This window comes from Carlito syrichta, unplaced genomic scaffold (genome assembly GCF_000164805.1).
Source record: "Carlito syrichta isolate Samal-C Ts95f unplaced genomic scaffold, Tarsius_syrichta-2.0.1 Scaffold302354, whole genome shotgun sequence".
NCBI lineage: Eukaryota > Metazoa > Chordata > Mammalia > Primates > Tarsiidae > Carlito > Carlito syrichta.
Genome location: NW_007246450.1, coordinates 266,672 through 276,516, shown reverse-complemented (window position 1 = coordinate 276,516; position 9,845 = coordinate 266,672).

Here is a 9,845-nt window from a genome sequence, read left to right as displayed (position 1 = left end):
GAGCCCGCGGGTTCGAGACCCACCTGGGCAGCGAGACCTCATCTGTACAATAAATAAAAAAATCAGCCTGGCGTGGTAGTGCATGCCTGTAATTCCGGCTACTCGGAAGGCTGAGGTGGAAGGATCGCCGGATCCCAGCAGGTAGAGGCTGCGGTGGCTGGGAGCAGCCACTGCACTCCAGTCTGGGCGACAGAGTGAGACTCCAACTCAAAAAAAAAAAAAGAAAAACTATCTGACAGTTTCTCAAAAGGTTCAACATAAAGTTACTGTATGAACCAGTAATTCCGCTTTTAGGTATATACCCAAAAGAAACAAGAACACATGTCCATATAAAGACTGGTATACAAATGTACATAGCAGTATTAGTCATAATAGTAAAAAAGTGTAAACATTTCAAATATCCATCAATTGATGAATTAATCATATTCCATCTATGTGATGGAATATGATTAGGCAATAAAACGAAATAAAGTACTGATACATTCTGTGACATGGATGAGCCTCAAAAACTTGCTAAGTGGAAGAAGCCAGTCACAACGGTTCTCCCCCTTTTTGTAAATTGTTACTCTCCCTCTGTGTATTGAAATTCTCTCTTTGGTTGACACTGAGAATACTCTTTGGTTGACACTGAGAATACTGTGTCTACCTCTGACTTTTTCTAGCTATGCCTTCTCCTCTGGTACCCTAATTGGGAACATCCCTCAAGGTCCTACCCTTAATGCTCTATTCTTATGTGGAGGGGCTCATTTACTAGGAAGATCCCATTTGGTATAATTTCTTGTATCTGAAATGTTCGGAATAGGCAAATCCATAGAGACAGAAAACAGATTAGCATAGGAGTGGGGGGATGGCAAGGTGATTGCTAAAGGGAATAGGGTTTCTTTTGGGGGTGATGAAAATGTTCTAAAATTGATCATGGTAATGGTTACATAATTCTGTGAATATAATAAACTAAAAGCCATTGAATTGTACACCTAGATATATTATGTGGTGTAGCAATTATATCTCAAAGCTGAAACAAATAAAACTTTAAAACGTAAAAAAGTTAAAATGCTTATGTAATATGATTATTTCATAGTATACTTTTTAATACATATACAAACAGTGGTTTTTTTCCCTCTGTTGGCCAATAGTGACTTGAACACAGACAAGATCAAAGTGATCCTTAATAGCCTCTTAAAAAAATGGAATTTTCCTAAACAAGTAACTAGTAAACAAGAATGTAAAAGAACATGCCTCTGAAAAATTAATCATGTCCACACCCATTCTCTCTCTCTCTCTCTCTCTCTCTCACACACACACACACACACACACACACACACACACACACACACACACACTTATAAGTATATAGGTATATATGCATAAGTTATATATATATATATAATATATATTGATCCTCTCCTATTTATAGGCCATTCTTTTCTATGAATTAATCAGTGCCTGTCAACAGATGAATGGATAAAGAAAATGTGGTATATTTATAAAATGGAATACTATTCAGACATAGAAAAGAATGAAATCTTATTTCAGCAACATGGGTGAGCTTGGAGGACATTATACTAAATGAAATAAGTCAAGCACAGAAAGACAAATACCGCATGATCTCACTCATATGTTGAATCTAAAAAAGTTAATCTCACAGAAGTAGAGAGAGTAGTGGTTACCAGAGGTTGGGGAAAGTAGTTGAGAGGTTGGGAATGGGAGAGGTTGGTCAGTGAATACAAAGTTACTTAAACAGGACGTTAGACAAGAAGAATAAATTCTAGTGTTATATTATACAGTACGGTAAGTATAGCAAATAACAATGCAGTATTTATTTCAAGATAGCTAGAAGATTTTGAATGTTCTCACCACAAAGAAATGATAACTATATGGAGAGATAGATATACTAATTATCCTAAGTTTATTATTACACATTGTACAAGTATGTTTATCAAAACACCACATCATATCCCATAAATATGTACAATTTTTATGTGCCAATTAAATATAAAACTGAAAAAAGGAAAGAGGACTGTAGGACCTTCTGGTTTTGTGCCATTCGCTTTATTTAAGCTATAGTATACACTTTTTAAAAGAGGTATGTAAAAAATTATTCAGTCAGGCTTTGTACTTAGGCTTATGCTTCCATCTTTAAGCCAAATTTTAATATTTTCTTGAAGCATACTAACATCATTTTCATTGGAATTTACATAGTCCTATTTGTTAATTTTCAGCTTCCTAATGAGGATCCTGAAATGTTTGAAGTTTCATCTAGGTGTCTGTCCATACTGGTTCAACTGTATGGAGGAGAAAACCCAGACAGCCTGTCTCCTGAAAATGTGGAGACTTTTGCTGATTTACTGGTGTCCAAGGAGGACCCAAAGGAGCAGAAACTTCTGTTGAGGATTCTCAGAAGAATGGTGAGTTTACCCAGAGAATGGGGGTGCAGTGGGTGATTTCAGTAACTGCCACATGAACAGTAAGTAGTCATTTCTTGGACCTAATTTTAGACTTCCAGAAAAGTTGCAAGAAAAGCAAAAGAACTTTCAGTTAGCTTTCTAAATAATCACCTATTGTTAACATCTATAATATTTCATCCATCTGCATGAACATTTTTCTGAAACATTTGAGAGTAAGTTGGAGACATTGTGCCTCCACACTCCTTAATACATATATATGTATTTCCTTAAGAACGGATGTTCTGTTACTTATCTATAGAAATAAAAATCAGAAAATTAAATATTGATAAGATTATTTTACTAATCTGCTGTCTATATTCCAATGTGGTCAGGCGTCCAAACTAATAAATTTTTTTTTTTTCCTGGTAGAGGTTACAGTCCAGGATTATGTATTTTAGTAGACATGTGTCTTTAATCTGGAATAGACTTGCAGTCTTCTTTTGTCTTTGATGACTTTTAATTAATATAGTCTGGGTATTTTGTAGAATCTCAGTCGTGTCTGTATGATGTTGCCTCATGATTAGATTCATGAATGTAATCTAAGTGATATTGGTCCTTCTCAATCCATCAAACCTAGAGACTCATGATGGTTGTTTGTCCCTTACTGGTGGCATTAATCTTGATCACTTGGTTTAATCAATGTGTAGTGATTGTTTTAGTTTTGTAATAGATGCAAAATGGATATTTTCTAACTCGCAACATTCTACTATAAGAAAAAACTTTTACTTCTACCCCATTTTCTTTTTAAAATATATATATATAGTTGATGTCTATTTGAAAGTACTTTTGAAGACTGACTTATTTTCTTTCTACAGTCAATTTTATTCTGCTGATTTTGAAGGCCATTATTTATCTAGTGTTGAAGTTAATAAAGGATGGAGGTCCTATTAGGCTGTTGTCTTCTGATTTGTCAGGCTGTATTCACTTCTAGATTCTGTTATCTTGAGGTGTCCTTTAGCAAGTAGAAACTATAGATGCTCCAGAGAGTTAAACTTTAAATTGCTTTTTTGCCAATTTGATAATGTGACCCAGCTGAATCTACATCTACATGGTGATGGGTGACAGAACTAGAAGGGAGATAACGAAATTGACTTTCCTCGTACCACCATTCTACTTTCTGTTTTTATTAATTTGACTACTCTAGGTACTTTCTCTAAGTGGAATCAAACAATATTTGTCCTTTTGTGTCTGGCTTATTTCACTTAGCATGGTGTCTTGAAGATTCATCCGTGTTGTAGCATGTGTCAGAATTTTCTTCCCTTTTAAGCCTGAATAATATTCCATTTAATGTATATACCACATTTAAAAAAAAAACTCATCCACTGTTGGAAATTGTGTTGTTTCACCTTTTCTGCCCCATTTATTTAAATTTTTGTATTTATAATTTTGTTATTATCAAGATTGACTCATGGAGTTTTATTCAGTGGGTAACAGTCCACTGCTATCCCAGATTTGTCCAATGGGAACCACTTCTGGATGTCTACTGTGTTTTTTGACATGCCCCATCATGTTTTTGGAGAACTTTCCATCATCACATGATATTTCAGACTTATCTTGTATTACTGCTCCAGCCATGGAATTAGCCATTCCTCCAAGAAACTATGGTGCCTTCTCATGTGGTATTTAGAATGTAAGATGTAAAAATGTTCTGGGTTGACCGGGCTCAGTGGCTCAGCCTGTAATCCCAGTGCTTTGGGAGGCTGAGGTGAGTAGATTGCCTGAGCCCTCGAGTTCGATACCTGCCTGGGCAACTTGATGAGCCCTCGTCTCTACAATAAATAAATAAATAAATTAGCCAGGCGTGGTAGCGCGTGCCTGTAGTTCCAGCTGTTTGGAAGGCTGAGGCTGAAGGATCGCCGGAGCCCAGCAGATCGAGGCTGCGGTGGCCAGGAGTGGCCACTGCCCTCAGCCTGGGCTACAGTGAGACTCCAACTCAAAAAAAAAAAAATGATCTGGGTTGAGATAACAACTATTTCTTTGCTTAACAACAACAATAACAACAACAAACAGCCTGGACAGTCCCAAGAGTCAAAATATACTGTTTCCTACTGTGTCCTGGAGGGTATACCTACAAGTCACTCTAACATTTTGATATCTCTAATTTAGCTGTTCAAGAATGCCAGTAATGTTTGCAGGTCAGCCATCTGTGACAAATGCTTTGAAATCTTCTGAAAGCTTTCTGCTTTACCTCTCAGTCAGTCAATGTTGGGTTCAAGTTGTATAAAACACACAGAGCTCCTGGAGGCTCTATTCAGCTTTGTTGTTGGCCTTGAGCTTACCTATCCTGAAGCTCAGTTCTACTTAAACTGAATACAGATGGTCCCCAACTGTACTATGGTTTGACTTAGATTTTTCAACTTTACGATGGTGAAAGTGATACTATTTAGTAGAAGCTGTATTTCCAGTATCCATACAGTCATTCTGTTTTTCACTTTTAGCACAGTATCCAACAAATTACATGAGATAGTCAATTCTTTATTATAAAATAGACTTTGCATTAGATGATTTTTTCCTGACTGTTGGCCAATGTAAGTGTTCTGAGTTCATTTAAGATAGACTAGGCTAAGCTGTGATGCTTGGTAGGTTAGGAGAATTAACTGTGTTTTCAACTAACGATGAGTTTATTGGGAAGTAACCCCTTCATAAGTTGGGGGAGAATCTGTACTAAGTTTAGTATGTTTGGAGAGAAATAGCAAGTTACCCAAAGAATAGTGTGACGTCAGCATGTGCTTCTGGACTGATTTAGTCTTTCTTCCTCTATGTCCTGCTGCTCCTGTTTATAACTCCATGGCGGCCATTGTTTTGTAGTTGTTGGCTTATTTGCTGTTCTCATGTTCACATTATCCCTATTCCAGGCTGTTCTTGTTCTTCATTGTATCAGAATGTTACAGTGTCTGACATGTAAAATATGGTTATCAGATGTTGGTTACTACAGTGTGGTAGTCCCTATGTTAAGGACTTTTGGTGCATTGTCTTGTTTAATCTTCACAGCAATGCTAGAGATCAGCTCCAGTGATTATTCCCAAGTTATTCCCATTTTACAGGTTAAAAACTAGGACTCAAAGAGCTTAGGTCATGTTCCCAAGACCACCAACTAGGAAATGACAGAGTTGGGATCAGACCTAATTTAGATTGCCCCAGCTCTTGCTCCTTCCAGGTAGCTGGCCCCGGGCTGCTGCTCTGCTCAAGACTGATCTGAATTCTGCAGGCATTCATCGAGCTGAATTTGACTTAAATCTGATCTAAAAGGCACCTGAGAGATTCATTCTCTTATTCATAGAAAAACAAGTAATAGAGTCATTACTGTGTGCAAAGCACTGCACTGGGGATATTGAATCAGTAAGACATGATTCTTCTGCTCCCTGCCCTCAAGGATCTCTAACCAGAAGGATACAGAAGCAGCCAGCCCCATTACAAAGCAGAGTGCAACCAGAGCTCCAGAGGAGGGATCAGCGGAGTTCCACTGGAAACAATCCCATTGGGGAGGAAGTTCACAAGACATGAGGTTCGAGACATGAAGAGAGAGGGATGTGTTGGTATTCCATGAATGGGGCAAGAAGAAGCACATCCTGAGCAAAGATCCAGAAATCCATGGAACTGGACTGGGAAGACATAAGAGATGGGCCGGGAAACACCAGAGAGTACCAAACATGAGCTTTAATAAAACCATTTGGAGTTTGGACATTATTGTTGGAATTAGGGGATTCTAGTCTCTGAAATGAAAAGGTGGTGGCAGCATCTCAGTTGAATTTCAACTGTCTTTACTGTGGAATAAAGCTTTACCCTAGTACCTAGGCATGGAGTAGGTATTTAGTAAGTGTCTACTGAACTGAATAAGGAATGAGCATAAAATATAACAGCTTTGTTATTGGTGGGTGTTCATTTTTACTCTTCAGTCTGTATTGGGAGCTCATGTTAGTGCTTCATAGGCACATAGGTCTAACTGAGAAGGACCGTAAAAGACATCCCATGTCTGAAGCTTCAGTCTTCTTTACAGTTGCCCTGCCAAGTTTCTGAGGAGTGGCTGAGATTGGATATACAGATGAATAGAGAACAGGAACTTGGGAAATAGAAGGAATGAGAGCAGAGAGTTCCTGTGATTTTGAGATCTGCCTCTCATTGGAGCAAAGGAACTAGATTTTGCAGAGAAAAAGGGGCAGTCTAGATGTATTAGCTGGCATCAGTAATTTGATTAAGAAGACTTGATGACTGCATTCTCTTAATTTTAAGAAGTTAAGGAGAGAAATAAAAAGATCCTTGCGGGCCTACTTAAAGGATATTTGTTAAGTGCACACTCCCACTGGGAGCATATCTAAAAAGAACAACATTCTAAGCTGGTGAGGCCATCTCTTTTTAAGCCCTGATGGAAGAGTGCCTTCCTATGCACAAAGCTGAGCAAGCCTGGATGAATTCAGAGAGGGTGACCCTGAGATATACTTGGCCCTATAATTTACAGGTAATGAGCATGTCAGTGACTGGTAAACTGTGGTTATTAGGAGTCATCTTGGAGAATAATATGTCAGGTCCCTTCCTGTGAATCACTAAAAAGCCTTTGGGTTCTTGACATTTCTGTTTAAAGTCCCAATCTGGTGATAGTAACTTTCTAAAACTATAGTTTTCACTAACAAATTAAAAGAAATAGGATATCTAATTTCGACTAATGGAGGTGGGATGAGTTTTGCCCCCTAGAGTGTTCTTCCTTATTTAGTTTGTATTTAGAACATCCAGAGAATGTTGAAGAAACCTAACGATTTAATTATCTGTTGTAATTTAACAGGAAGTTGGGAGATTTTATAATTATGCTTTGTGCTTTAGCTTTAAAAATGTGATGGAAATCCTTCAAGTATCTCCCAAGTTTCTCTGTCTCTTAAACTGGATATCAATAGGAGTTTTCCCAGGGTGTTGATTGTAGATTAGCTACTTGTCTCTTAATTAAAACTAGCTTACTCCAACGCTCAAAGTATTGACTACTCATGAACCACCACAAATTGGTTCTGTGCCTAAAATTGACTTAAATATACACTATTGACTACTGTCCGAAAGCAGAAAGGCAACCCATGGGAGGTGATTGTCATATTCTGATGCTGCTGACTCCCTGTCACCTTCTCACCCTTCTACCTGATACAGCAACTGTGACAGGAATGCAATTTGGGATAATTCTCAGAAAACGATTAGTCTTAAAGATTTATTACCAATATGCATTCCTTGGAGATTCTTTACCCTAAGGCCTTCAGAAAAATTTGCTGTGTGCACCTTCATTTTCCTTCTCAAGTTTTATATAGGTCACTTGGTTGTTTTCATTTCACATGAGAAGATACAAGTTCTATTGTTGAAAATGAATGTAGGCCAGGTGCGGTGACTCAAGCCTGTAATCCCAGCACTTTGGGAGGCTGAGGTGAGAGGATTGCCTGAGTCCACGGGTTCAAGACCAACCTGGGTAACTTTGCGAGACCTCATCTCTACAATAAATCAAAAAATTAGCCAGGCATGGTAGCACGTGCCTGCAATTGCGACTACTTGGAAGGCTGAGGTGGAAGGATCGCCTGAGCCCAGCAGGTCAATGCTATTTTTCTTGTGGTTAAGACATTCTGTTCTTTACATATTTTCTTAAAGGAAAAAATAATGGGGACTGATGTGAAATCAGTGGATTTTTTAAGAAAAAAATGTACCCAAATGAGTAAAAATAAGTTTAATCAATTTAATGAAATTTTGCCCCTTAGATGATTTTTCTGAAACTCTGAGAGGGTGCTCTTAAGAGTTTGTGAAAGAGATCATTCCTTGAATTCATACACACGTATTTGTAGTTCACTGGAAAAGCATTCTCTGCCAATAATTGCCATGGGTTTGCAAGTTAACTTGAGGACTCTTTGTATCTTTCTAACAAAGAAAAGAAAGATAGATGGAACTGGAGGATAGTATGTTAGGTAAAATAAGACAGGCATAGACACTCTGCATGTTCTTAGTCATATGTGGAAGCTAAAAAAAAAAATTGATCTCAAGTAAAACATAGAATGGGATTTCAGAAGCTGGGAAGAGTGGGAAGAAGAGAAGGATAGGGAGAGATTTTTTAAAGGATATAAAATTATAGCTATATAAGAAGAATAACTTCTGGTGTTCAGTGTCACTGTAGGATGACTATAATTAGTGAATAGTTTCAAATAGCTAGAATAAGGATAATGAATGTTTTTAACACAAATTATGAATGTTTGAGATTATGGATATGTTAATTATCCTGATCTGATCGCCATATGTCATATATATCGAAACATCACTATATACCCCATGAATATGGACGGTTTTTTTAATCAGTTTAAAAATGTCTAGAAAAATAGAAATATTTTGCCTAAAATGTTTTGCCGTGACAAAGAAAGCTTCCTTAACATGTCTCATTTTCCCACACATCAGCTCCCTGCTCCCCTCCCCACTCCTAGGTGCTTTCCCATTCTCTTTCCCAGTCTGATGATTGTATCCTCTGGGCAGCATAGTGTTGGTTCTGTTTTGACTTCTTTTCACAAGAGATTCAATTCCCCTACCCTTTCCTGTGAGTCTAGCAAATAAAATTGCTTCTCTACCTTTCCTAACCTGCTCTTTCAGGTTTCCATTGCCATTGATGATGATACATTTACCTTCCTTTTTATTATAAAAAGTTTTAAAATCAATATACATGGAAGAAATTGTCATCATTTTGTCATATTTTGGGGTATATATGTATTTTCTGAATTATGTGAAGACAAAGACATCATAACACTTAACCCCTAACCACAATACCATTACTATACCTAAGAAAATTTACAATTTCATGGTATCATTCATATCTAGTTTACATTGAATTTTCTCTAGTTGTAAAAAAAATGACTATTATAGCTTTTTTCGAGTCACATTCCAACCAAGGCTCAAATACTACATTTCATTGTTGTTTTCTTGTCTCTTTTGATCCAAAAGAATCTTTCTGCTTTTTTCTCCTCTGTGAAATTGACTTATTGAAAAGCTTGGTCTGGGCACAGTAGCTCAAGCCTGTAATACCAGCACTTTGGGAGGCCAGGGTGAGAGGACTACCTGAGTCCAGGGGTTCAAGACCTGTCTGGGCAACTTGGTGAGACCTCATCTCTACAATAAATCAAAAAATTAGCCAGGTGCAATAGCTCACGCCTCTAGTTCCAACTACTTGGAAGGCTGAGGCAGAAGGATCACCTGAGCCCAGGGGGTCAATGCTGGGGTGGTGGTTAGTGTGCCACTGCACTTCTGCCTGGGCAGCAGAGTGAGACTCTAACTCAAAAAGAAAAAAAAAAAAGAAAAGAAAAGCTTGAGTCATTTGTCTTGTAGAATAACCCACATTCTGGAATAGTATGATTGTTTCCCCATGACATTTTGGGTCAGAATATCCCGTTGGCAGTTGTCTCT